Below are 24554 nucleotides of genomic sequence, written 5' to 3'. Positions count from 1 at the left end.
TCATTTGTTGCACTTGATGGCTGTTCTCCGTCTGCCCCTGCCTTCACCTTCAAACTTCTTGGCGTTTATGTCTCACTCATGCCTCCATCGCAAACATAAATCGTGGATAAAGGCCATAAATTGTGAGCAAGCCTCCATCAATATCCTTTTAAATGGCAGCAATGACATTCATCAGCATTTTACATGGGAAAATTAGGAGCTGCTACCTGTTATTTTTTTTTCTTTCGAGCCCTTGCATTTTATAAAAGGCTTTCAGCCATTACAAGCACCGTGTGGGATGTTAACCATGAGAAGCATGAGAAGATGATGGTTTTGATGAGCTGATCCTAAAGTCGATCATTTAATCTAATCCCAACTGTAGTGGCGAATTATGTGATCTACCCAGTTAATGTATCGAGCTATGTGGATCTCTTATGTTTTGGTAAACAACATGTATCTTTATGTTGGCTAATCAGAAAAGAAAACTTTTGCATCCAAGTTTATATTTCTAGTTCCGCCACTCTGTCAGATGATTTTCTCATAAAAACTGATTTCCTTATCTCATCTTTTTCACTCAGCGTTTCCGTTTCTGCTGGAAAATTCAATATTTTGATAATATATCAGATAAAAGTGTCTCAGTTGAAAACGTTTTAAGAACTTTTAAGAGATAAACTTCACTAGGTCGGTAAAAACCACCGCCTGCTTCATCTTCTCAGTCTGTATCTCTCCGCCTTCCTCTCTGGGATTGTCTATTCTCCCGTATCGCCGTGCTGCATACCGCCTTTTATAAACAGCTGGCAAGCACAGCTGCTGCACACTCAACAGGCTTCGCTAATTTAGCTTCCAAAAAATGTTTTATTTATCAACGAAGTAACTCGGGCGACGATCGGTGAAGCAGTCATGGGAGGGATAACCGGAAGTGGAGGGGAGGAGGTGGGGAAGACATTCAACCGTGCTGATTTACTGCTGCTATCGTATCGCTAGCAGCTGTCAGGATTCTGCTTGGAATGCTATCTACATCACTTAGGAGCACTTCAGGAACTGGAGGAAAAATAAAAATGTGAAACAGTAAATCACTTGAGCATTAAATAAAATAGCGGTATGATACCACACTGAGATACTTGCGCGACAGCTGCGGTGGATCTTAATAGCAAAAATACGGCAGGCCCAAAAAAAAAGAATCCAAGCAGAGCAAACAGTGCTCACAAAGACTTAATATGCTTTGGGTATGTTATGGCTGTCGGTGGGTGCGGATGGGAAAAGGTGGCAGAGTTTTAAATGGCTTCAGTCGGTCTCACCTTTGTCTTCACTATGACTGCCTGTAGCCTTCAAAATTTCCATAGGACGTAAGAGTCGCCGGATGGTTTATATTCGTGCAGGCAGAAGTATGTATTGCTCTTTCAAAAGGACTGGTAGCATTATAACAGTAGCTCACCCAACAATATTTCATTGACCTCTTTGGTGCCATGAATCCACATAATTTTAATTAAATTAACAATGCGACATCATACAGGAACAGGCAATGATTGTTGTCTAGCAATGATAATATATGCCCTGTAATTTACTTACGAGCTACACATGATAGCTTAGTGTAATTATGGCTATGATGTCAAATTTGCTGCATCTTCTGGATCCTGAATTAGCAACACAAGTCGCCACCTTTACGCAGTATGTGGAAATTAAGGCTGCAGCATTCAGACATCAATTTCTGAGCCTCTTTTGGACTCCTCCAATTATACAGGGCCTTGCAGGAGAAAGTACAAAAACAAAATTTGTTCAAAGACGGAGCAAATAGAAACCAACACAAATGCTGAAAAAAGAAAGAAAAAGCAGTCTGTGCTCTGCGAGATGATCAGCATCACAGTCGTTTCATTGTGGTTAAGACGTGCTGTTGCCATGACAACGTGGGGTCTACCCGCGCTTATCAAGTATTTGCTAATTAGGTTGTGGGCGGTAATTTCTTAAGGCTTAAGGTAAGACAAAATAGCCAGGATGGTACCACTTGTAAATGTGGATCTCAATTGAGCCTGTCAAGTGTTTTACTATCCATGGCTAATAAAAAAGGTTACTTTTTCTATTTTCTTTTTTATTTAAAAGGGGTCATGTTTGCCAGCATAGGATCAAACGGAGAACACACTTCATTTGGCAAAAGTAAGTTTCACTTGGGTACAAACAACATTTTAAAAAGAAAGGGTTTGTTTCAGCATATATAGCGTCTAACTGCAAATCTAACATAGCATATTCAAGATGGTGCACGTATCTTTATATAAAGATATTCTTGTTTTACAGGTTTTTTGGCAAAAAAAAATTCACAGATCCCCTTAAACTGTGTGGATGTGATTCTCTGTTTCTACACCTTTACTCTTTTGGAATAACCCACGGGACCATCAAGAAAGGACTGTTGAACCATGAGCGATGACTGTTACTGTAGTTATGGCACCAGGACAGGCCTGTCCAACCTCGCGGCTCCAGAGTCGTTTCTAAGTGTGTTTGCATTTGCCAACAAACTGAAGCTGTTCAAGACGCATATTCAGAAGAGGGATTTAAAGCATTTTCCCACTCTGCTATAAAGCCAGCGGGCAAGTAACCGGCGCTGTCCTGAATAAGCAAACAGCCAGATATGCAACAATGGCTGAAAACCTGCACAAAAGCTTTGTGACCCTGTTCCGTGATCTTCAACTGAAAAGGCCACTGATTACATTCCTTGTTGACGGTCGGTGTATGTTGTGGCTCTCTGCAGTAGCACGTTGGAAAATAGGGCATTTAGCCTCAGACTGGTTGGCTAGCCCCGCACTAGGATTATCAGGGTGACATGTATACATGGACACACGCAGAATGTCTATCTCAATTTAAACATTGTTTCATCATTGATCCATTTCTTATGTCTCCCTGCATCCTCCTGGGACTAGACTGGGCTTGGCAGGCAAACTCTCACCGCCTTTCAAAGCGGCAAACTGCCATCCATTTATGTGCATCTGAACATCCCTCCTTGTAAAGATAAAAGAATTCCATCAAGAATGGATGTGGGAGCGCCACACTCCAGGAGAGGGCAAATGTGGCTGCATTGCTGGGGACTTTGGAATATTTGGACAAAGTGAATGCTCTGATGAGTATGTACATGATGAAATATGACATGAAAAATATGTGAAAATGGAAAAAAAAAAACAGGAAGAGAGTGGGTAAAATGACTGACTGCCAGATAAAAGATGTGTTCAAAAGGACCCGGAGGCATTCGATTACTGCGCAGAGCTTTGAAAATAACGGCGAAGCTAAAAGGAAGAAATGTATCAAAAAATCTGAAATTAATTTTGCTTTCAGGCAGAACTCAAGCTCAAATGTTTCAAAGGGCCTGCTGTATTTATCTGTAAGACAGCCACGAGGAGCTCGCCATCACCGATATCCGCAATCTTGTGTGTATTCTCAAATTGCCAGTTTCAAACTTTTGACAGAAGGTTATCGTTGACTTCGGCAAGCGAGGGTGGGGGATTTAGCATAATCCGCTGGCAGGAAACAAACACGGTACAAAGCCTAATTGAACTCGATTAACATTTCCCTGCTCACCAGACTTCCATTCTGCTGGATCACAATTGGTGAGGGAATTAGCCAATCTGCCGAGTGATAATAACAACTCCGGCAGCTCTTTGGAGAGCGGGACCATCAAGCATATGTGGCATTAGCTTTGGTACACGTGAGCCATAAGTGAATGGCGTTGTTTTGAAACCGCTCTGTTTTTTTCAGCCTGTTAGGAAGAATGATAACCAGCAAACTGTCAGCTATCCTGTTTTGGCCAAATAGCCATAAAACAAATGTCTGCATGCCTGTTCTGAATCGCAGGGTAATAAACGTCCTCACGCGTCGCCCCACGTCCGCTTTAACCGTGACATTAAACAAAGGAAGAGCCGTTTGTCAGGCATGCTTTGTTTTTATGGTTGCCTTGTTTGTCTCATTCGGCCCGATTGTGGTCAAGGCCGACATCCAATTTATTTACAAGCTCGAGTCGTTAATATTCCAAACGAACCAGAACTGTGAGACTGAACCGAGCAAAACTTTTGGTGCCAAAGGGGGCTGCACAGTGACGTTTTCATTTTTAAAATTAATTTGCAGAGATCACCAGACATAGTTCTGAAGAGAAGAGTTTAACAAAGAAGCTCTTTGGAGTCTTAAAGCTAATTATAATTTCAACAAATATGGGCGCGTACACTCATTTGGCCTTTGTGAATTGCAGTCTCTTAATTTGATTCTTAAAATGAAGGTCAACAGAGGGACTGGGCCTCGAGCCATGTTTCTCTTGCCAAATTAAGCACTTTATTTTATTTTATGTATAATGATGCTTAGGATCATTTTTAAACAGCCTTTTTGTGTATTGGAAATCTCGGCCATGCAAATAATGGAGCGTGCATTGCTGGAATGGTTAGCACAGTTGTCTCCTAGCATGAAAGTTTACAGCAATCACTTGATGAAGACTCATTTGTGGTTCAGGATACGATGAAGGCGAAACAAACGTTATGCCATCGTGTTCCTGCAACATTTTACACTCCCTGGAATGAGCGTTCTTCCTGCCGAGAAGGTGATCAGCTCATAAATTGGTTTACAGGTCTGCTGAGGGGTAATTGTATGCATATTGATTCCGGTCACCACGGAGACACCCTAAGAGTGTGGGCTGCCCCATTAGTGCTGCAGCCAAGGCTTCGCGACCATATTTCCAGGCGAAATCGCCGGTATAATTAAATAACTGTGTGTGCCTGTGTGTGTATGGGAGTCTGATTAGATAAACAAGCAAGCACCTGACGCACATGCAACCCGTGAGTGATGTCATGTCAACGTTTACATGCCCCCTATGGCGCACAGTGTCGTGGCTGGCCTGGTGCCAGGGTTCCTAAAGGAACTTATCAACTTCACAGCTACTTTGGCCAGCAGACCGCGGCAAAAGTGGGAGAGAAAATGTCTTGAAAACTTGACCTGCCATTTTCCACCCTGTGAAAACACTGTCGCAGCAGAGCGGGTCTCAATTAAGTCCAGCCGAGTCCAGCCCCCGTTGTCGGGGAAAGGTAACCTCCTGGCTGTTAGCCACCAGGAGGAGAATAGGTGCCTGATTGAAGGACCTCCAGCAGGTTGAAAAGCAAATGAGTCATCAGCCAATAAAGCAATCTGCATATGTAATTAGACGACACGCCCACGGTTATAATGTGAGGCCTCGGGAGGAACATGAAAGCCTGGGCACTCTAACAATAGTTTGTGCCTTTTGGGAAACAACTAGCAAAACCATGTAAAAGTCAAGAGTGCTTAGACAACATGTAGCTGATGCTGATAATAGGTGTTTATGCAGCCAGGTCAACATCAGCAATCTGTCTCTGCTAGCATTAGGTTTCGCTATTAAGCTTTTAATTTTTATGTTTGTTTATTATGAAAATTGGGACAGTAATCAATAGTTCCATTGCTAAACCTTCTTAAAAATGTTTTCCTCAAAGTTTCTGTGACTAATAGCTTCCTCATGAGGACCAGAGTTTGTATACGGTGAGATGGAGAAGACGGCTGATGGTTTTACAAATGCGTACATGGTAAGAATTGTTCTGATAACATTGTTGAGTTAATGATGTTTCATGCTTTCACAGTGTTTCCTGAAAATAAACGTGACCATGGGCATCAGTACACAGAATGTTGAGAATATTTGAAGACTAGCGAGGAAATACAGCTTTGTCAGACACTACCTTAAAATAAGATTCTCCTGTAGATACAATACGCCAGGTAGTACATCATACCATAGCTAATGGGTTTATTCAAAGCTGGACTCTCAGAAAGGGTACATCCCTGAAAAACTCCCTGGATAATCCCTTAAACCTACCCAAATAAATAAATACCACAAGGTGGAAAAAGCAGAAAATCGCGACATAGCCAACTGTGTTGTGGCGACGTGCATTGCATATAGAAGCAGCTAAAATAAGTTTCTGTGTCATTGTGCTGGAACAAAGGATCTGTCAAACTCTGTGATACAGTCCTGTCCTCTAATGCATCGAAATTTCCAAAAGAAGATAAACAAATTACCAGTTACTTTCATCCTAAAAAAGAAAACTGCTGCATAATGGTGACTTCATTAAATGCTAATTCATTGTAGATTATTTTTACCACAGCTGTGGCAGCCAGTAAAAGAAGACTCTGAAAGTACAGGCTGACAGGGAAATTATAACCAAATCTAAATGCTTTTAGCTCAATCATGAAACCTAATGTGAATGTAAATTGTTATCTTGTTTGTCACTTTTCTTGGTTAAATTTTGATGATGATTGTCAGCAGTTTAGTCTGTTCATAGTGCCAGAACCTTGAAAACTTAAATTAAATTGCTGTTCTAAAACTGTTAGATTGTGGTTAAAATCTGAACTACTCCCAGTTGAAGAAAAGTTCTATCCCTCTTTGGGATCAAACAAAAATGGAGGTTTAAAGCTGAGGAAATGATTGATATTTACGCACAATGATGCCAGCTGCTGAGCTTAAGTCATGATTGCGGTGACATTTACCTCCCACCCTCCGTGTGCTGCCCCACAAACAGATAAAACAGCTCTATCTCTTCCTGTCTCCGCTGCACTTTACGCCCATGACACTTCATCTTCATTTGTCATCTCTCTCTCCCCAGCCACACCTCTTCGTTGACAGCGAGCAGGCTGTCATTTATATGCAAATACTTGGGGGGGGGGGGTTGAATCAGAGGAAAGAAGAAAAAGAAATGCTTTCCTCAATGGAAAAACAAACACAGCCTTACAATCTTGCAGGTGTCCCTCTTTGCTATCTGATTGGACATGGCCTTCAGACAGACTGAGGCCTGCTGTCTCCAATCAAGGGTTGAGGGCTGACAGGAACAGTGAACACACAGTGGTGGTTGATAGGAAAAGGGAACCAGGTTGACTCTGACTCTGCAGAGATGGACCCTTGTGGGGGAAAGAATAGGGAGGAGGTGGCAGGGCAAAATAAACCCTCACAAGTGTATCTCCAGCAGACGGGCCGGTGGAGAGAGAATGCTGCGCCTTTTATTTCACTCAAGTTTTCTAAATTTGGTCGAATCAATCACATTAATCGCAGGGCTGTTGTGGATTAATCAAAATTAATTCAGAACCTCCACCAGGGACGTTACGCGACGGCTGCCGTTTGTCCCCCTTGCCGATAGCAAAATAATGAAACAAAATAAATAAATTTGGTCATGTTCCAGATTCTGGCAAGATTTTTACCTTTGATCTTTCAACGATAAAAGCCAAGTCCAAGTCCCTCCCGCAAATGTGCTCAAACTATTTTCTGTCTGTCATTTGATGTTTTGTACTGAATATTCCATTGAGAGGGATTATATATTGTTTAAAGCGGTCTATCTTGATGGAGCTGGTTCTTCCAGAAAGTGTTGGACCACCAATCATCCATGAGCTGCACATGCATTGATTGCATTAGAATTTTTAATCAAATTAGTTAGGCCAATTAATTATAGTACACCACGTAATGTGTTCCTTTTGACAGCCTCAGTAGGAACAACTAACACCCACAATGCTTTTCCATTGTCCAAAGGCAGGGAGAAACACACATTGTGCTGCATATAAATTCAGATAGTTTACAGGTAGCACTTGGGTAAAGCCAGTCAAAGACTGATCCGATTCCAGCGGGACCCAAAATAATGCTCAAAATGATGCTGTCAGTAGTGAAGCCTAGGAATGGAAGTCAATCTTTCTCTGCGGCTAATTCTCACAAGGGTTCCCATGTGGCACGCTTAGAAATAACTGAATTTTTGAGTGTTTAAGAAGCACAAAACAAACTTTTAGCAAATATTGATTGAAAAACTCAATTCCTTGTGATTCTATGAAAATGATTCTTACAGGATAGTAAACACCATATAATCAGGAAGAATATAACTGTGCTGAAGCCTCGCATCATCTTCAATAAGGGATTATGTCTCCCAAACAGCTTTTTAGTTCTCCTGGGCTATCAGATGACAATTTACTTACATCCATATGTTGACACCCATAGCATTTGACAAGAAGCAAATGTAAAAGTGATCATGTTACGACTTGGGCGTCTCCTCCAGATAGAGAAATATATAATCAGAAAATCGTCATTCCCTTCCCAGTGGCATCACTAATCTTTTCATCTTGCAAACAGCCTTGGGAGGCGTAAAGACGCAGAACATAAAAAAACCCCAAAACAAAACACAGACTCCTGCACATAATACCCAAGTGCTGCAATGCAGACACGACTGCACACGGGACAAGTGGTCGAGACATTTTTGCTTTCCCTTTCCTCCTCACACGCACCTCCATTCGCCCACACAAGTGTAAAATCTACTGATGAGCGTGTGCAGGACGGGCTGCGGGATCTGTACAGCCCGTCTCTGCTGGCAGCCTTGCCAGCCTGTTTTTCTGTGCTGTATCATGTTGGTGTGGGTGCGCTAAGCCAATGACTCAGATCCTTGTGGGTCCACTACAGACACCGACACACCATTTGGGAGTAGTGCTCCGGTGCCCCCGCATAAATGAGCATCAGTGAAAATAGAGCATGCCCAGATGGCTAGAGAGCCTCGCCACATCAGCCTCTTTGCCACCGACACCATTTTAATTTGCCCCTTGCGATTTTTCACCTTTCACCACCACTACCAGAAACCAAGTCTGTGGTCTGGATGGTTGAAGAATTGTTGTGCAGACAGAAAAATTCTGAATTTTATACATCAGCAAGGACAGTGATGTCTTCCGAAACCACCCAAGCAAAGGTGTTGTACTTCAAGGGCAACTTTTCACAGAGTGTTTCACAAATATTGAAACTAAAATTTAAATGAATAATTTCTATCTGCGAAACAGCACAATTCAACCAAATGTTTAGCTACAACCAAATTGCAGCTGCAAATGTATTACACTGAACAAATCCCTTAAAACCAAGGTCACTTCATATAAATTTCTTTAATGTTGACTTTAAAAATCCCTACATGGTTGTAAAATGGCTTTGGAGTAATAAAGTACATATGGAGAATCCATTTCTCTACCTCTTTACCCTTGCACTTCAATGGCATCTGCAGGAGTGTCATTTCAACAGCACGTATAAGTTGATCCACTTAAACTTAGTTTCACTTTCACTATTTATTGCAAATTGCAATGTTCAGGCTCTTTACACATGTAGTCTAACACCCCCCCCCCCCATGCTGTTTTCTGTAGCTTTTATTTATGTAATAGACTGACACATACAGCATAGAGAATGGTATTACGGACTACAGAGCGCACCTGATTAAAAGCCGCATAATCTAATTTTAGAAAAAAAATCAATTTTGTACTTATACAAGCCACACCGGATTATAAGCCGCAGGTATCCCACATAGTGATATGAAAAATTAGATTGAAAACATTCAGTCCGGTAGATGTTTTTATTACCGTAAGAGACGAGTCACTGATGAGTGACAAACACAGGTAAGAAACAACAGCCACTCTTTTCACTTGTATGTTTATACAGAGACCTTAAATCCAATTTTCCAATTTTGCTTTTGCCTTCCGTCTGATTTGTACAACGGAAACACGGCGGCTGCCTGCTCTCTGTGTGTTGACCCAGTCTTCCAGAATGTTTTCAAGCTCGGGCCACCTTTGATGTTTACGTCTAAAAGCTTTTGTCGTCTTTTTGCTTTGGATCAGGTCTTCAGGCGGGCGTCTCCACCTTCTCACCATTGGTTACCGTAATGCCAAGATTACGCGCGCCAGCTCGATTTCCTTCTTCAACCGCCAGAGTGATCGCTTTTAACTTAAGAGTCGCATCATATGCTTTTCTTCTAGTATTTTCCATGTTGATGAGGGTTAGTAAAAATGACTGATTCACAATAGTTGTGATAGTGCTCCACGAAAAAAAAACATAAATAAGCCGCACTGTAGAATAAGCCGAAATTTTCAAAAGAGGAAGTTAGTTTTTATCAGTGAGAAAAAAATTATCTAAAAAGCACTGTTTCTTCTGGATCCAAGATAATCAAACCCAACTCATCTGTTATAAACACTATCGTGCTGCCTTCAGCTGATCAACCAAGAGACATTTAACCTTGCTACCTTGTCCATGTACCAATGTCCAAGAACAAAATAGCAGTTGTTCAGCTTCAAAAGTAAGCAGGTCATGTTTGAAGTCTAATTCTGCTCTTACATACATTTAGTGTATTTGCAGATGTGAGCGCGTTATCTAGATCTGTAATGGCCTCCTCCAACTCTTTCTGCAACAATTTATTTGCATGAGAGGTCAAAGCTAATTTCCTCCCTTATGCAAGCCTCAGGGTGTCCCATAATGTGTACAGGGTAGGTTTGTTATTAGGTTCACAGAAAAAGTGATCGATTCAGAGATGTACTTCTTACAGCTTCTATTCATCTGCCAACAAGAGTGGATTTAATCTCCAATGTCTGAATCCTTTTGGCTTCCTATTAGTGAAGTTCTAGGATTACTGTGGCATGATGTAACACCATTACGGGTAAGCACGGTTGGAAATCATTGGGAAAAGTTAGTCTATCAAAAAATAGTATGTAAAAATGTACAGTGTGGATGGGAGAAAAAAATAGAGTACATCGTCCTACAGAAGGATGTGAAAATCACCGGGGGTAAAAAACCCATATTGACTTATCAATGTACAAAGACATTTGGATAGACATAGTCAAACTTGGGCTAGACCTGTCCAATCACACAGTTGTCTCACGGCTGTAAAACTGCTCTCAAAGTTCTGGTCATCCCAATTGGGAGTATAGACAGATCCCAGAATTATCTGTTTTTTGAATAATGTGCGGCTGACAATAGCATACAGTATAGCGGCTGTTTGAATCTGTCATTACTTTGAAGTAAAATAACATTTTTCCAGATTAGTATGGCTTTGACCCTTGTTTTTACATTAGGAGAAGGGAAAGTTTGGCGAATCCATGCCATGTCTGTTTTTCTACGGTCTGCATTACGTAAATGTGTCTCCTGAAGAAAGATGTTAGCATTCAGGTTGTTCCTGAGTGTCAAAAGATTTGCACGTTTGATTGCTGCATTTAGCCAAGGAGTGTTCCGTTAAACAATCCACACAGTTCATCCACTGGAGGCACTTCCCCCCTCCCCCAGGTTATCCTCACCAGGGATCGGCATACAGCAGTAAGATTGTCAGATCATCAGATCAGTCTCAAGGAGACAGCACACTGAGAAACAAGTACACACCTAGCACCGAACTCCAAATAAACAAAATCAAATGAAGATGCCTGTTTCCCCCACTTCTCCCCATCCCCAAATGAAAACTAAAACCAAATGTTCATACTTCCCTTTCGCTGTCGTGTTTCACCTCATCACGATGTTGATGGGCAATTTCAGTCATGTTATGAGCCACACGACCTTAAAAACAACACCGTATGGGTGAGGTATGCATTAGGTGTTTACAAGATTAAAATCTGTTTTTTATTGGAGGAGTAAACACACATCCAAACACACCCACATGGGGATCCAGGAGAACTCAGCAGCTTAGAACAAGAGTAGAGCCACAGTTTCCCATTAGAGGACATTACTGTCAAACGGTGGAACGTAAACTACCTGGTGCACTGATTACCAACCTACCTCTTGCTACAATTCAATTACAAATTCGATAATATGAAGCACTGCGCTCATTCCACCTGGCAGTATTCTACCTGTGACAATAAAAACCGAGGACACTTGGCAAGAAAAGCCCCATTTCTTTCACACTTTTACACAATGGGTGGTAGTTTTGCTCAATACCTTTATATGGAATCTAACTCAGTTTTTCATTGATTAGAACAAAATGTTGAAAAAAAAGTAAAATAAATCATTTTGTTGCCACACATTGGATAAGGGTCAGTTTTTCTATTATTCATTAGATCAGTGGATCAAAAAACTGATGTGAAATTCAAATAAATCGGCAGCCACAGTGAATCTACCCAGTGCCCATGCTGGTCATCACGCACTCTTAATTTAATAATGTTTTAGGTGTTCCAAGTGATTTTGGGGGCCTGCCAACAAGTGCAGTCTAACCAGATTTAATTTCAAAGCCATTAATAGCATAGAATACGATTAAACCCAAGTGTTCTGTTATTCAAAAATCTTCATCATTAACATTGCAGCAAACACAAAGCTACCTTTAAAAGCTATAAATTAACAAATACAGTTTTACCAGATGGATAGTTAGCAAATGTCTTCATATAAAAGGGTGGAGGCTATGCGATTGTGTGTATGTAGGTTTGTGTCCTCCCATTGTCTGGTTTAGCACAGGCAAATGATGGATAGAATGTTGGTTTTGTTCTCTTACCCAAATAAGCTCGCAGTGCAAACAAAACTGCTCTCTCCCCCCCTCTGTAGGGCAAGACTGGGGCTTTTAAATGAGAGGCACAGTCAGGGGACGCAGTCTATCTTTAGGAGGAAAAAAAAGAGCAGGAGAGTGTGCAGAGAGTGCTGGGCATTAACATTGATTCTGCAGACTGTCAGACAAGTCAGTCCTTCCCAAAGTTCCTCTGGCTCACACAAGGCTTTTAAAAACAATTTTACCTTTGAGAGGGTATTCTCCTGACATCAAGGCTTCAATTATGGAGCAGAGCGTGAAGGAAAGCAGGCCTACAAATCAAATATTAACTTATTCTTACTGTTAATCTAAAAAGCTAAGTAAGTCATTTATTGTAGCAGTCAAGCTGCCAGCTTTCTGATAATAAATTATTGAGTTGGTTTGGATTTAAACTGTTCTAAAAGTCAGAGGACTTGAAATGAAGAAAGCGCAACAGAGTGAAATGAAATGTTTCTATACATTTTAAACACCGATTTAAATTTAATCACGTTAAAACTCCAGCCATGGAGCATACACTTAAGTGGATCACAAACACATTCAACCAACGATGGTCACATTTTAATTGTATAAGTGCAGACAGACAAACACTCACACACAGACACACACAAAAGTCCCTTTACAGCCCAATGAGGATGGCTTCAGTTTTTGAATTGGTCAGCTGGAGAAAGCTGTGCATCATCTACGCCCTTATCTCCTCCAAACATGCATTGAGCATGACAAGAGGTTACTGACAGTGTTGAGCGAGTGTCTGCATAACAGTGGGAAAACATCTTAAAGTGACTGATGACTTTCCCGAGGTCAAGCATAAAGAGAGTGAAGAGGATGGTCCACAGTGACCAGTGAGGAATGCCACAGCCAACAGCATGAGTGAGACCTTGCTCCTCCCATCACAACATGTTCTGACCAGTTAGAAAGGGAGGACTCGAGCCAGCTCAACGCTGTGCCTTTGAGGCCAACAGGGTTGTGCAAATGCTGGAGGAGCTGGTCAACTGCATCAAAGGCTGCAAAGAGGATGAGGAGGGATGCTGAACATGGAAACAGCCGTCATCAGCAAGTCATTTTTGAAATTCAACAGAGCAGTTTCTGTGCTGTAGGTGGAGTGGAAGCCAGATTGGTACTTTTTCAGAATGTTGTGATGGAGGGAGGAAGCAACAACTTTCCCTTGAACTTTGGAGAGAAATGGCAAATTGGACAAGGGCCTGTGATTTGCAATGGTCTGGGGGTCAAGGGTGTTTTTTTTTTTTAAAGGAGTCTGAGGAGATAGATTTATGACTGAAGTAATCAGAGGACTAACGGCAGAACAGTGTGTTTTCACAAAGACAGTCAAAAATAGGGCAAAAGTGGAAGGGTTACATCCATTTTATGTCATCTTGAACCTCAAACCAAATCCAAACAACACAGTCTTTGTGACACCAATCTCCAGTTTGACACTCAGAACAGTCAAGAAAAAAGTATCAGAGAGGTAGGAGTGAATTATATCATTATTGGCTGTGAAAAGATCCATGAAATTATTGTAAAGATCTTCTCTAATCCTGTAAATGGAGGGGTCTGAGGTCAGTGGAGATGGCTTATCATGGAAGACAATTGCTTGGAATGTGTACGACTGTTTTGTGTGACATTAGAGTAGAACAGTGACTGAATGTCTTTGAGGAACTTAGAAGAGTCTTTTGATGGTCCGAGGAAAACCAAAAAAAGCGCGAGGAAAACCAAAAAAATGAAACTGGAGATCCTGTTATGAGTGCACATTTAAATACACATCATTAAGCAAACTGGGGTTGGCTAGATAGATGACTGTCTGAGGAAAACCTGTCAAGGTTACTGAAGGTTGAGAAAAAGGTGGGTTTTATTCCAGGCGAGAGGATCCAAAAAGGATCATCCCAATTGTAACGGAAACTTAACGAAAGTTTCAAAAACTTAAAAAGGGAGACCATAAAAGAAATATCACTTGTTCCATAAGAGTTTTGGGGGAATGTTGCATAAGATTATCAAATAATGCAGGCAGCAAGTCTTCCTCTTTTTTGCACGTGCATTAGCTCAATAATGTAGCATGAAACCACAACTATGTGGTTGTGAAGCAAAATTCATCCTTTCGGTTCCACACTGCAGATGTTATATTTCACTCGACTTTAATTCCAAATTGCCCTTTAAAGAAGTCTGCCCTTACCTCGCGCAGCGTTCTTGTCAATCCACATTTAATTTCCTAATTCTGCTTTTCATTACATCTCTGGGGACAAACTGGGCAGAAATCTTGCACTTGGCTGCTGCTTTCACCCGAGTGAGCTGATGCTATTTATTGGAAACAGCTCGAGCTGACTTGATAACAGCTTTTGGCTGTGGAATTTGAAATGATATCAACTTGTGAGATCAACTCATGAGTTTCATTCTTGTTGGAGATCTGCACAGGGTTTATTTTCTAAACTTAGTTAAAAAGACAATAGGGCTGAAAAATTTGATATCCGATTACTAAAGAAATATCCTCTGACCTTGATGAATGAAAAGTCTCGAAATGCATTGCAAGCAGGCAAAGAGTGAAACTTACTCCCTCAAAAAGCTATTTTTCAGCCAATATCACCGGAGGAGGCTGGAGGTGGGAGCAAAGAAGAAAAAGAACACTAGAGTGGTGCACTGGGTGGAGAGCATCAGCTCCTGGTATTGATCAAATGCTGCTGCTCAAGTACATCAATCAAACCAGGGCAGCCCTCCATCAGGAGGAAGAAATGCCACCTGGAATCCATCTGTGATGCATTTATTCCGTTTTTGATAATTCTTACTTTTAATCTGATCCTGTTACATTCATCCACCACCACCTCCAGTTATCAACCAAAATCAAGGAGGCGGTGTCCTTGGATGGACTTCAGACAAAGAAAGAAAACATGAAAAAAAGCACAGTGTGAGCCCAGACTGATAAAACTCATTTCCCCCGCTGAGGCAAAGCTGATGTCACTTTAAAATTCAATTAGGTTTTTCTTGACATTAAAAGGCCAAAGAGGCCTGATGTGAGAGAAAAAAAGAGCCATTATTACACTGACAGAGCATCGGTTTAGCATTCGGAGTTTTGGCAGTGGATGGTTATTACATAACGTCGCGCTGAAGTGGAGTGTCATTCTTCGTTAAAAAATGATCCACACAGCATCTGGAAACACTGTTGTAATATACAGCAGATTTGTTCATGTATTTAGGTAAAACATTAAATCCCGACTGGGTATCAGCCACATGCTCTGCAGATGTCAATCACATCTGAAAGTGTCTTTGCTCTTGTCCCTGTGCAGAGAAATTATGATATGGAATCCAATGTTGGGCTTTTAATGGAAAGGCTTCAACTATCTCATCCATAACAGGGTGAAATCCTAAATTCTAAAAACTGTCCTTGAGCTGCACTCTAGGTTGATGCTAGTCGCCAACTGTGACCTTTGACCCACGTAGAAAAAGAGGTGAAGGCATGGCGCGCAGACAAAATAATATAAGTTTGGAATTCAATGGACTTCTGGCATTTTTCATATTGCCTCATCCTCATCGGGAATTAAGCATATAATCTAATGAAGCAAAGTATCAGAAAAACACCTTTAAAATCTCTTCAATTCAATTTGAATGGTGTCACAAATCCTCCAGTCTGGGTTTATGATGATACAGGATGGGAAGGGAGGTGCACCTAATGGATGTGATGGGTGCCTGGAATGTCCCAAAGTAGAAAACACAGATGCACTCGGTGTGTGTTTGAGAGGGAGTGAGAGTTAGAAAGAAAAACTCAGTAAGAGCCCATTGTGTGCATATTAATGCAGCACTGCGTAAATCTCCCCAACCAGGCGCCGATCGAGGTCAGCCAAGATTACCAGAACCGTGACTAAACCGGGCCCTAACGATTAGCCCCATCACCTCTCCCAGAGTCCGAATTGCGAGCTCGATCTGCAGGGTGCTCGCTATTAGAGCGACACTCTCCAACCTGTGATGCGTCAGAGTGGGAGGCGGGCCTGAATACATGAATTTTGATCAGGGTGCACAGAACGCCAGGGGTTGTGGTGATGTAACACGGCAATGGTTCTTGCTTCTCCTTTGCGGTTTTTCCTCACATCCCCCAGCAGTATGGGTGGGGATCATGGAAAAGGAAGCTTGGGAGGGTAGTCTGAGCTGGGATTCAATCCACCAATCACAGATCGGTCTCCATCCGCACTATTAAGAAAAACTGCATCATTAGCGGGCTATTTTTGGCCAACACATACCATCCGATCTTGCCGTGCTCGTTCGTCTGCAGAAATGATTTGTGCTAATATAAATGTGTACGTCCCGGCGGCTCATTGCAAGCAATGGTGAAATCGTCATATGGTAAAGAGCCTTTTGTGCACAGGCTTGAACCCCATAGAAAGAAAAGAAGTCTCTAGAGCAAGATGGGACATGTACTGATTGAGGTCAAAGGTTCATAGGTCAAGTCACATTAAGTCAGGATTTGTAACCTCTGTTAACGAGAGCATAACAAAGTCAATCTCTCGCCGAGTGATCTTATCCAGCCTACAGAGCCTCCAACAGCAACATCACTAGTTATCTAGGATATGACAGTTATGCTACAGTTATAGTAACGCTTTAAAGTCTGCACTTCCAAACTAAAAATCTGGATTTTCAGCACATTTTTGCCTATAAAACCAGAATAGAAGAAGATGACAGCAGTCAGGTCATATGAAAGCTGTGTTAGAACTTGTGAAAATACTTCGCCAATGAGGAGAAACTACACAACCATTTGAGCTGACGCCACACAAAAGTTTCCCCACTTGTGAAACGCATACAAATGTCTTTGTCTGCAAAGTACAGTGGAATTCTGTGAACGCAGCAGGTATCAGAGGCTGCGGAGGCAAACTCGTCCTCACCTGAAGTTGTCAAGGAATGACGCACTGGTCAAGCGGCACCATGAACATATTTGTGAGCTTGTTGTCAACTAGTCATTAACATTCTTCAGAATTACAGAAGTTGGTCCATTTAAGATGTTGTACTCTGTAATGTGCTAAATCTAAAAAAGGCTAAATGTCTAGCAGAAAAACACAAAAAGCTGCAACAACGGATCCTGCATTTGCTGCTGTTCTTTTGAAAGCTGAAAATATTCAGATGAGACCGACGGCGGCCTTTTCCAAATGCCCCCCCCCCCGCCCCCCCCCCCCCCCCCATTTTATCTGCTCGAGACTATTTAGGAAACCATCAAGAAGAATAGATCGCAAGATAAATGTTGCCATTTGTCACTGTAGCAGAAAAGTAATTTCTGCCTCATGTATCTTGTTAATATTATGCAGGAAATTAAAGAAAACAGACAATTTACCCATTGATACAGGCATGACGAGTACCCACCGCTGCCTTCTGTATCAGGACCTTCTGTCATAATTACCAGTACAGGCTTCAGCTGCAGATGGGGAAGCAAACAGAAATGTCCCTGGTTGCTATTTGGCAACGACACAAAACTAAAGGAAGGCTGATGAAAAACATTAAGAAAAAAAAAAAAAAAAAAAAATCAAACTATCATCTTTTTCTTCACACGAAGATGGCCAACGAAACAAAGGACAAAAATGAAAGGCGAGTAGATGAAAGGGCATTTCTGAGTCCAATTGAAGTTCTGAATTATTTGCTCAGGGCAGCGTCTCTGCACCGACAATAACACTTGCAAACTCTAATTTGAGGCAAAAATGCTAAATTAAAAGCAAATAATGGGCCAAGTCAATGATCCACCCCAAACATTCCATCCTGCCCTTTGTGTTCGTCCAGAATCGCCACGATATGTAATAAAAACGGACTATTAAGATGAATAGAGTAAATATATATATATATTTATTTCAAGAACTCAAAAATAGAAGTGATGACAGAATAGTGACAGGCTTTTATTTATTGAAATTTTGGGGAAGAAAGTAATCCTATTGACTAAACATTTTAATTACAGTTTCAGGATAACAAAAAGTCCCTATTTGCAGAGCTCGGATGTAAAACACAAAAACAGTTGTTTTGCAATGCTTCCAGCATGATTTCTTCCTGCTGATATTAGCACGCAACAGTGTTTTAGCATGAGAAACACTGAAGTAAAATTCATTTGTTTTGTTCTCATGCATTTCATTTTGCATTTTGAATAAAAAAATACCCAAATTGACTTTTGCCTGACAAAGCGCCTGCTCTGAAAGCATTGTCTGAACACCCCCCCCCCCCCCACACACAGGTAAAATACCCTTTCCTACAGAATCACAGAGAAGCAGAGGGTTGCTGGTTCGAAGTCCTGGCACAGCCAAAACCTTGAGGGGGTTCTGGTAGTAGGGGAAGGCTTCAGAATACCTTCAGGTTCTGAACTGCTCACATAGTGCGTCTCACCCTACCTGTGACTCTGAAAGGGTAAAAGCAGTTAAATAGATGAGATGATTAAGTCACAGATAATTCTTAATTAAAAAATTAATGATAAAAACAGAAAAACTGCAGATTGTGAGTTGATTCACGTACTAAACTCTAAAATGCAGCTAAAATAGTGTCATGCAAGGCAGGAAACGTTTCCTGACTAATGTTAGTTTCTGAAAGGAGATTCAGCCAGCCAGATCTATTGATTTTTTAATTTAGAAAAAAACATCTTTTCCATTTGAAAAAATAGTCAGCCCTGTTTAGATGTGATAAGTGAAATGAGTTGCTTCAGTACATTTCAATTTCTTCTCCTATGAACCTTGTAAACTGCTTTTCAGATCAACACATTGACAAGCTGAGCCAGTGGTAATGACTTCTCTATTTTTTCCTTTTTTCCATCAGAATTAATCTGTCTTGCGGAGTGTTCGAGGCACTAACTGGCGCCTTCATCTTCATTTTGGCTGGCATGTTCATTAACGTATTTGCAGGATTTGGTGCGGAAAAATGAAAAGATCCAATGCTTCTGTTAATGAAAATAAACAAATAAATGACTTCAACAACAGGCAAGTGAAGAAATGTGCCCTGCTGGGTAGTTGACCGGGCCTGCTTCATTAGCTCCAATAGTACAATCATGTAAGGATCATTACGGGGACCACCTCAAAATATTTCTGAGTTTTACAGCCTACGAGAAAAAGACGGGAGCTTTACAAACTGAAACTAAATGCAATACCTCGTCTGATGACTTCTCAAACCTCAGAGTTCACCCAAATTTTAGGTAATGCAGCCAAAAGTGCTCAATCTTTCTGTAAAGATGGAGGCTGCATTCAAAGGAGGACAGACATTTCTTGATAGCCGTCCACAGACTGGATGTAATATCTGCTCAGACTGTATGCACACTGATGGCTGGATGGATCACAGGAAGAATGGGGAGTAAAAACAAAAAAATCAAGCTAATGTAGAATGCATCAGTCAAATCCACTTTATTAAAAAAAAAAAAAGAAAAAAAATGCTTATTTTAGTGTAGCAGGGACGCCTCTTTCAGCGTTGGACAGCCCAGTTCTATTCTGCTGGCTGCTCCGGATGCTTCTTTTTTTAAACAGGGACGCAAATACATAAATAACTGAGTAAATAATGCAGATGTGTACACTGTCTCATTTCAGATGTGTCTTGACTTGGATCAAAAGAGAATTTCAAACATGCTTTGGTGTGTTTTTGATATCTGGAGACGTAAATTGTAAGGTGGATGTAAATTGAAGGTGTGTAACCATTCTGAACTGATCTATTTTCATCCTCTTTCTGATGTGTGTGTGTGTGTCTGCACCTTTTAAACCCACTCTGGCCCCTTTCTCTCCAGCATTTAGACTAAAGTCCATCCCTTCCTTCTGATGATATAAATCTTTAAAAATGGCTTACAGTTGCAACAAAGAGACAGCTCCGTTTCCTGGAGCCGGGCAGCACAGACGTTTTTAGTACAGCCCATTCCACAGGACTAAAGGATGCTTTTGTTCAGGGACTACGGGGAGAGACAAGCAACAACAATAAAAGCATTAACCGTTATTCGGGAAGGGGAGTCGGGGCACGAGAACATCTTTCATACAAGAATCTCAACCTCCCCTATAGATGCAGAATCTAAAACTGACAGCAGGCAGAAATGTTTAAGCCTCCCATGAGGCATGTTTAGCAGTGTGAGATGTGAATTAAGCAGCCTCCTCCTGAAAACAGAGTTTTGGAACAGCCTGCCTGACGACATGTCGCTGGAAATATTCTGCATTTAAATCACTTTGACATCTATTATAGTTTTTATGAACAGATTTTATGTGGATCATATTATATGTTGACTGCTACTTGTGTGCGGCCTTTCCTCCACCGCGCTCATAGATCATGTTTGGTTTTGTCATTTCATATGCAAAAAAATGATCTGATAGTCTGATGTGGTTCCTGACTATTTTCTTTTTCTAAATCAATGAGAAAAGTGGTTAAACATTTGAAATATTTCAAAGAAATAAAGAATTTGTTATTACTTGTTTTCACCAGCTTAAAACTATAAGTCACATTCTAAAAATTAGCCTTTGAAGCTAGTAGTGTGTTCAGAAACACGCAGATATCTACTGGTAGCAACAGCAGATGGTTTCTCCCATTTCCTGATTATTCCCATTTACTTTTCCATTCATTTGTTACATTGACTCATTATTTCATCACCAGTGTATGCTATGGCAGCCATCAAAGAGCCTACTTCTTTCCCATTGTATCATTGTCAGGGCAGCAAAAAATAACTCAGTTTCACCAGTTGCTGGAAGAAGTGTGGAAAAAGACTGAACATGACACTTGCATGTATGACTATGTTGACCTGCGAAAGCTTTGTGCCAGTTGGAAAGTTTGCTAGCACCTTGTGCTTCCTGTCACGTTGTGGAGATAGCATTCTTACAGTGGAGCAGGCTTATCTGCTCCTGCCGCCCTCTCTGAGCTCTCCTCGGCGCAGCTGTGTGCAGTATTTGTATAACAGTCCTTGACTTTTTAAGATGAGAAAAAAATCTGGTGGCAGCGGTTGTCGCCCTAGAGTATTCTTGTTTGGCATCACAACACTACTCGAAGATCAGAGGGAGAACGGAGCCCTGTGCCTCTTAATAGGAAGATCTCCCCCCACAGGCTCCTCCACCACGTGTGTTCACTCCTTGCTTCCATTTAATCCTCAGCTTTTCCTCATTTCTCCTTCTCTCCTCTCCCACGTCTCTGAAACCTCTCTTAACTTCATGCCCCCCCCCGTACCCACCCACCCACCCATCCATCCACCAGCCCCTTCTATCTCATTTCTGCCCGCTTCCTCTAGTGTGCTTGTTTTGAAAACCACTAGAACCAGGACATGGGTCTCTGGGGGTGCTGGGGCTTCTTACATAACATTATAAAAAATTCACACGTTTCTGAGTACTGAGAACAGATGAAGGGAAAGGGGGGGGGGGGGGGGGGAGAGGGGCTGCGACTGCAAATTAAAAATAACTTACAGACAAGTACAAAACAGCCTTCAGTGTCATTTTGGCAGCTGGGATGTTGAATCTTGTCACTACACATGATCCGAAACAAGCCATCCAGTTCATAAATCACTCAGATCAGGATACACTGATCCAACACTGGCAACTGCTATTGTTGTGATCTCGACGCTGTTCATTTAGGGTAGGCATGGGATACAAAGAATCACATGAGTGGCTTCAACATCAGGGCCGTTACGGTTTGAAGTGGGATTGAAAGAGTGAAGTGGTTTTCAGCACGTTACCAACAGAGCAGGAAGAAAACAGTCCCACAGACCACACGCCTCCCAGCTCCCAGCAATGCTCAGTGCCTTGGAACGGTCATGTCAGTATCCCTGGGTCATCCCACACACACTATCCTGGATTTTGACTCCTACCAAGCTGGCTGGAGCCATCCAGAGGCGCCACTCACACACCTGGCGTGAGATAACATCCAATATCATGCATTATGAGTGGAACAAAGCCTGGACTGGTGAACAGGATCAACTATGCCCCAAGTGAAAGAGGACTAAAGGACAAAGAAGACATGAGTGTTTCTTTTCTCTGAGACAATTCATATCCATAGCCCCCATTGCACCTGCATAATAAATTCTGCTTTCCCCATTGTTCACTTTTCTTTTGCTTAAATATGCCATACCATAATGTCATTAGCACACATCACTGTACTCCCAAGGACAGGACTCTGCTGCCAAATAAATTGTAATGAAGAAAATAATCTCCCACTATTCCACCATCCCAAACTATCTTACTATTCTTCATTAAAAATGTGTCCTGTATCGATTTGTTTCTGGATGGACAAATTCCAGTGACATATTTTCCTGTGAATATCATTCACTCCTTACAGCGTTTGTGTTTTCACCCAGCCGAGACAGGAAAAAATAAAAAGGTCAGCCCATTACTGTTAGACTGATTACATCCTTGTCTAGTGCATTTTAACTACACAAATACATGCTGGGCTTCCTGTCAGGGGCCTTCCTTCTGAAGAAGAGTCTTCATTACTTAAAGGTGAAGGAAAACCTGCTGTGTTACCTCGGTGGAAGGCCATCCAAGGTTAATCAGCATGAAACAAAAAAGCCAACCTCCCGTGTAATAAATCGCAGATATGCTTGTTTCTTCTCAACTGGGAATCCATGATGTGCGGGCCGCCAGCACAGAGCTGCAACGGTTTCCATCAAACCTCTCCTTCACCCATCATGCATCTCTGGGGGATGGGCCAGGCCCTTGTTGAAACCGGGCTGCCTGACACAGAGCCAACATCGGCTCTGGCTCCGATGGAGCCATCGCTCATCGACGCATGCACACAGTGACGCAGCAGGATTCTCAGTAATAAATAAGAAATGAAGGCATGAAGTGCTGGCTGGCTGGCCGGCCGAGCCACAGCGACGTTCAGCATCCAAGTCATCAGGTTCTGGCCTCTTCTTGATTTGCGTTCTTTTTTTACACTCCAGGGGGAGGAAGATGTGACCCTGGCAGCAGTTTGCAGGGTAAGGAGTGGCACAGCAGGTGGCCCAAAAATGGTTAATATCTCAAATTCCTCTATGTGGACGGTTTCAAGGTTCTCTTAATCTTCAAGGTTCTGAAAAAAATAAAGTTCAAGCTAATTTTTTTTACCGAAACTGCTTTGAGTAAGGCATTTCCCCCCTTCTGAAGTAGGCACCACTGTCTGCTGTGAAAATGCAAAAGGGATAAAGAGCAATATGGGAAGCAACTAAAATCAAAAACAATGAAATGAACCAGTTCGTTTTGACCTGTTGACCCAAGATAACAGATGCTAAAGTTAGCTTTATGGTGTAGTTATTCTCCGAGCAATTGGCAAAGAAGGATGCCTGGTCTAAAGCTGGGGCTTCAGTTCTAACAGGTCTAAAAGACATGGTAAACAGCGATAACAGAATGAGTACCGGGCAACATAAACCCCATTAGTACCATTTAAATTTGCAGAATATTCCAGTTTTCTGCCAGTAGATACCCCACATAACAAACTGATGACATCAAAGTGCAACTAACAGGAAGTTGCATAATGCAAGGGTGCTGCATTTTAGCACTAAGTCTAAATTGTGCAGTTTTTCTGCATTCTAACCCACCGCCTGAAACCAAAATAAGTCCTCTGTTATGAAAGGAACACATTCTGTGGAACCGAGTAAGACTCCTCTGGATTGTGTTGAGCCCGTTTCAAAAATGGTGGAAACATAACATTCCTTTCTCTGCTCCTTCCTCCTGTCCTGTTTTAGGACCAATCTAGCATTTGCAAATTTGCATTTCTTCGCAGGAGAGACTCATTATTTCAGAATGATTGTGGAAACTGTCATTTGTTCCACCCTTGTGACTTTTAATGCACAGAAGAAATGGGGTTGTTGCAAAGGAAATGATCATCTGAAACTGGGTTGCAATTCAACGGTTCCGACAAGTTGCCACATGCTGGCAGACGAGTGTCAGTGCACGCATGCCTGACACAAATTAAACAGATTGGAACTGCATTTACAATGCTGACGCGTACAGCTTATGGAAGTAGTAACATCAATACTTTCTATATAAACATGTTTGCATTATTCAGCAACAGTGGCCTCTAACATCTGGGTTTGGCAACTGGTTGTTAGAATGTTGACTCATTTCACCTCTGGAATTATGTTCTATTGAGATTAAGACGGCTCAAATGCAGTTGCACATTAGGGTAATGCAGGTGGGTAATTGAAACAATTCAGACAATAACGGTCTGCAAATAGCTTCAGTCATTTCTTCGCTCATACGTGGCACTAAGAATATGGGGCTGACTGAATAGAGATAAGAATGCAGCATTGCACTGTATAGATGCATCAGCAGTATAGAAATGACTTCACACAAAGGGCGCTAACACTTCACACAAAGGGCTCAACACTGAGGGCGCTAATTGCATAAATAAAGGGAAAAAACA

At 41.7% G+C, this 24554-nt stretch overlaps 1 protein-coding gene across 3 annotated transcripts in view; it reads right to left on the bottom strand.

Annotated features, from left to right (window-relative positions):
- LOC130522480 (interleukin-1 receptor accessory protein-like 1) overlaps positions 1-24554 on the bottom strand; it is a 192308-nt gene that overhangs the window by 119992 nt on the left and 47762 nt on the right. The gene's annotated exons all lie outside the window — the stretch shown is intronic.

The sequence above is a fragment of the Takifugu flavidus genome, chromosome 3 (genome assembly GCF_003711565.1).
Source record: "Takifugu flavidus isolate HTHZ2018 chromosome 3, ASM371156v2, whole genome shotgun sequence".
In the NCBI taxonomy this organism is placed as follows: Eukaryota; Metazoa; Chordata; class Actinopteri; order Tetraodontiformes; family Tetraodontidae; genus Takifugu; species Takifugu flavidus.
The sequence above is the reverse complement of the archived record's forward strand: the minus strand, read 5'-3'. Positions and strand labels throughout refer to the sequence as shown.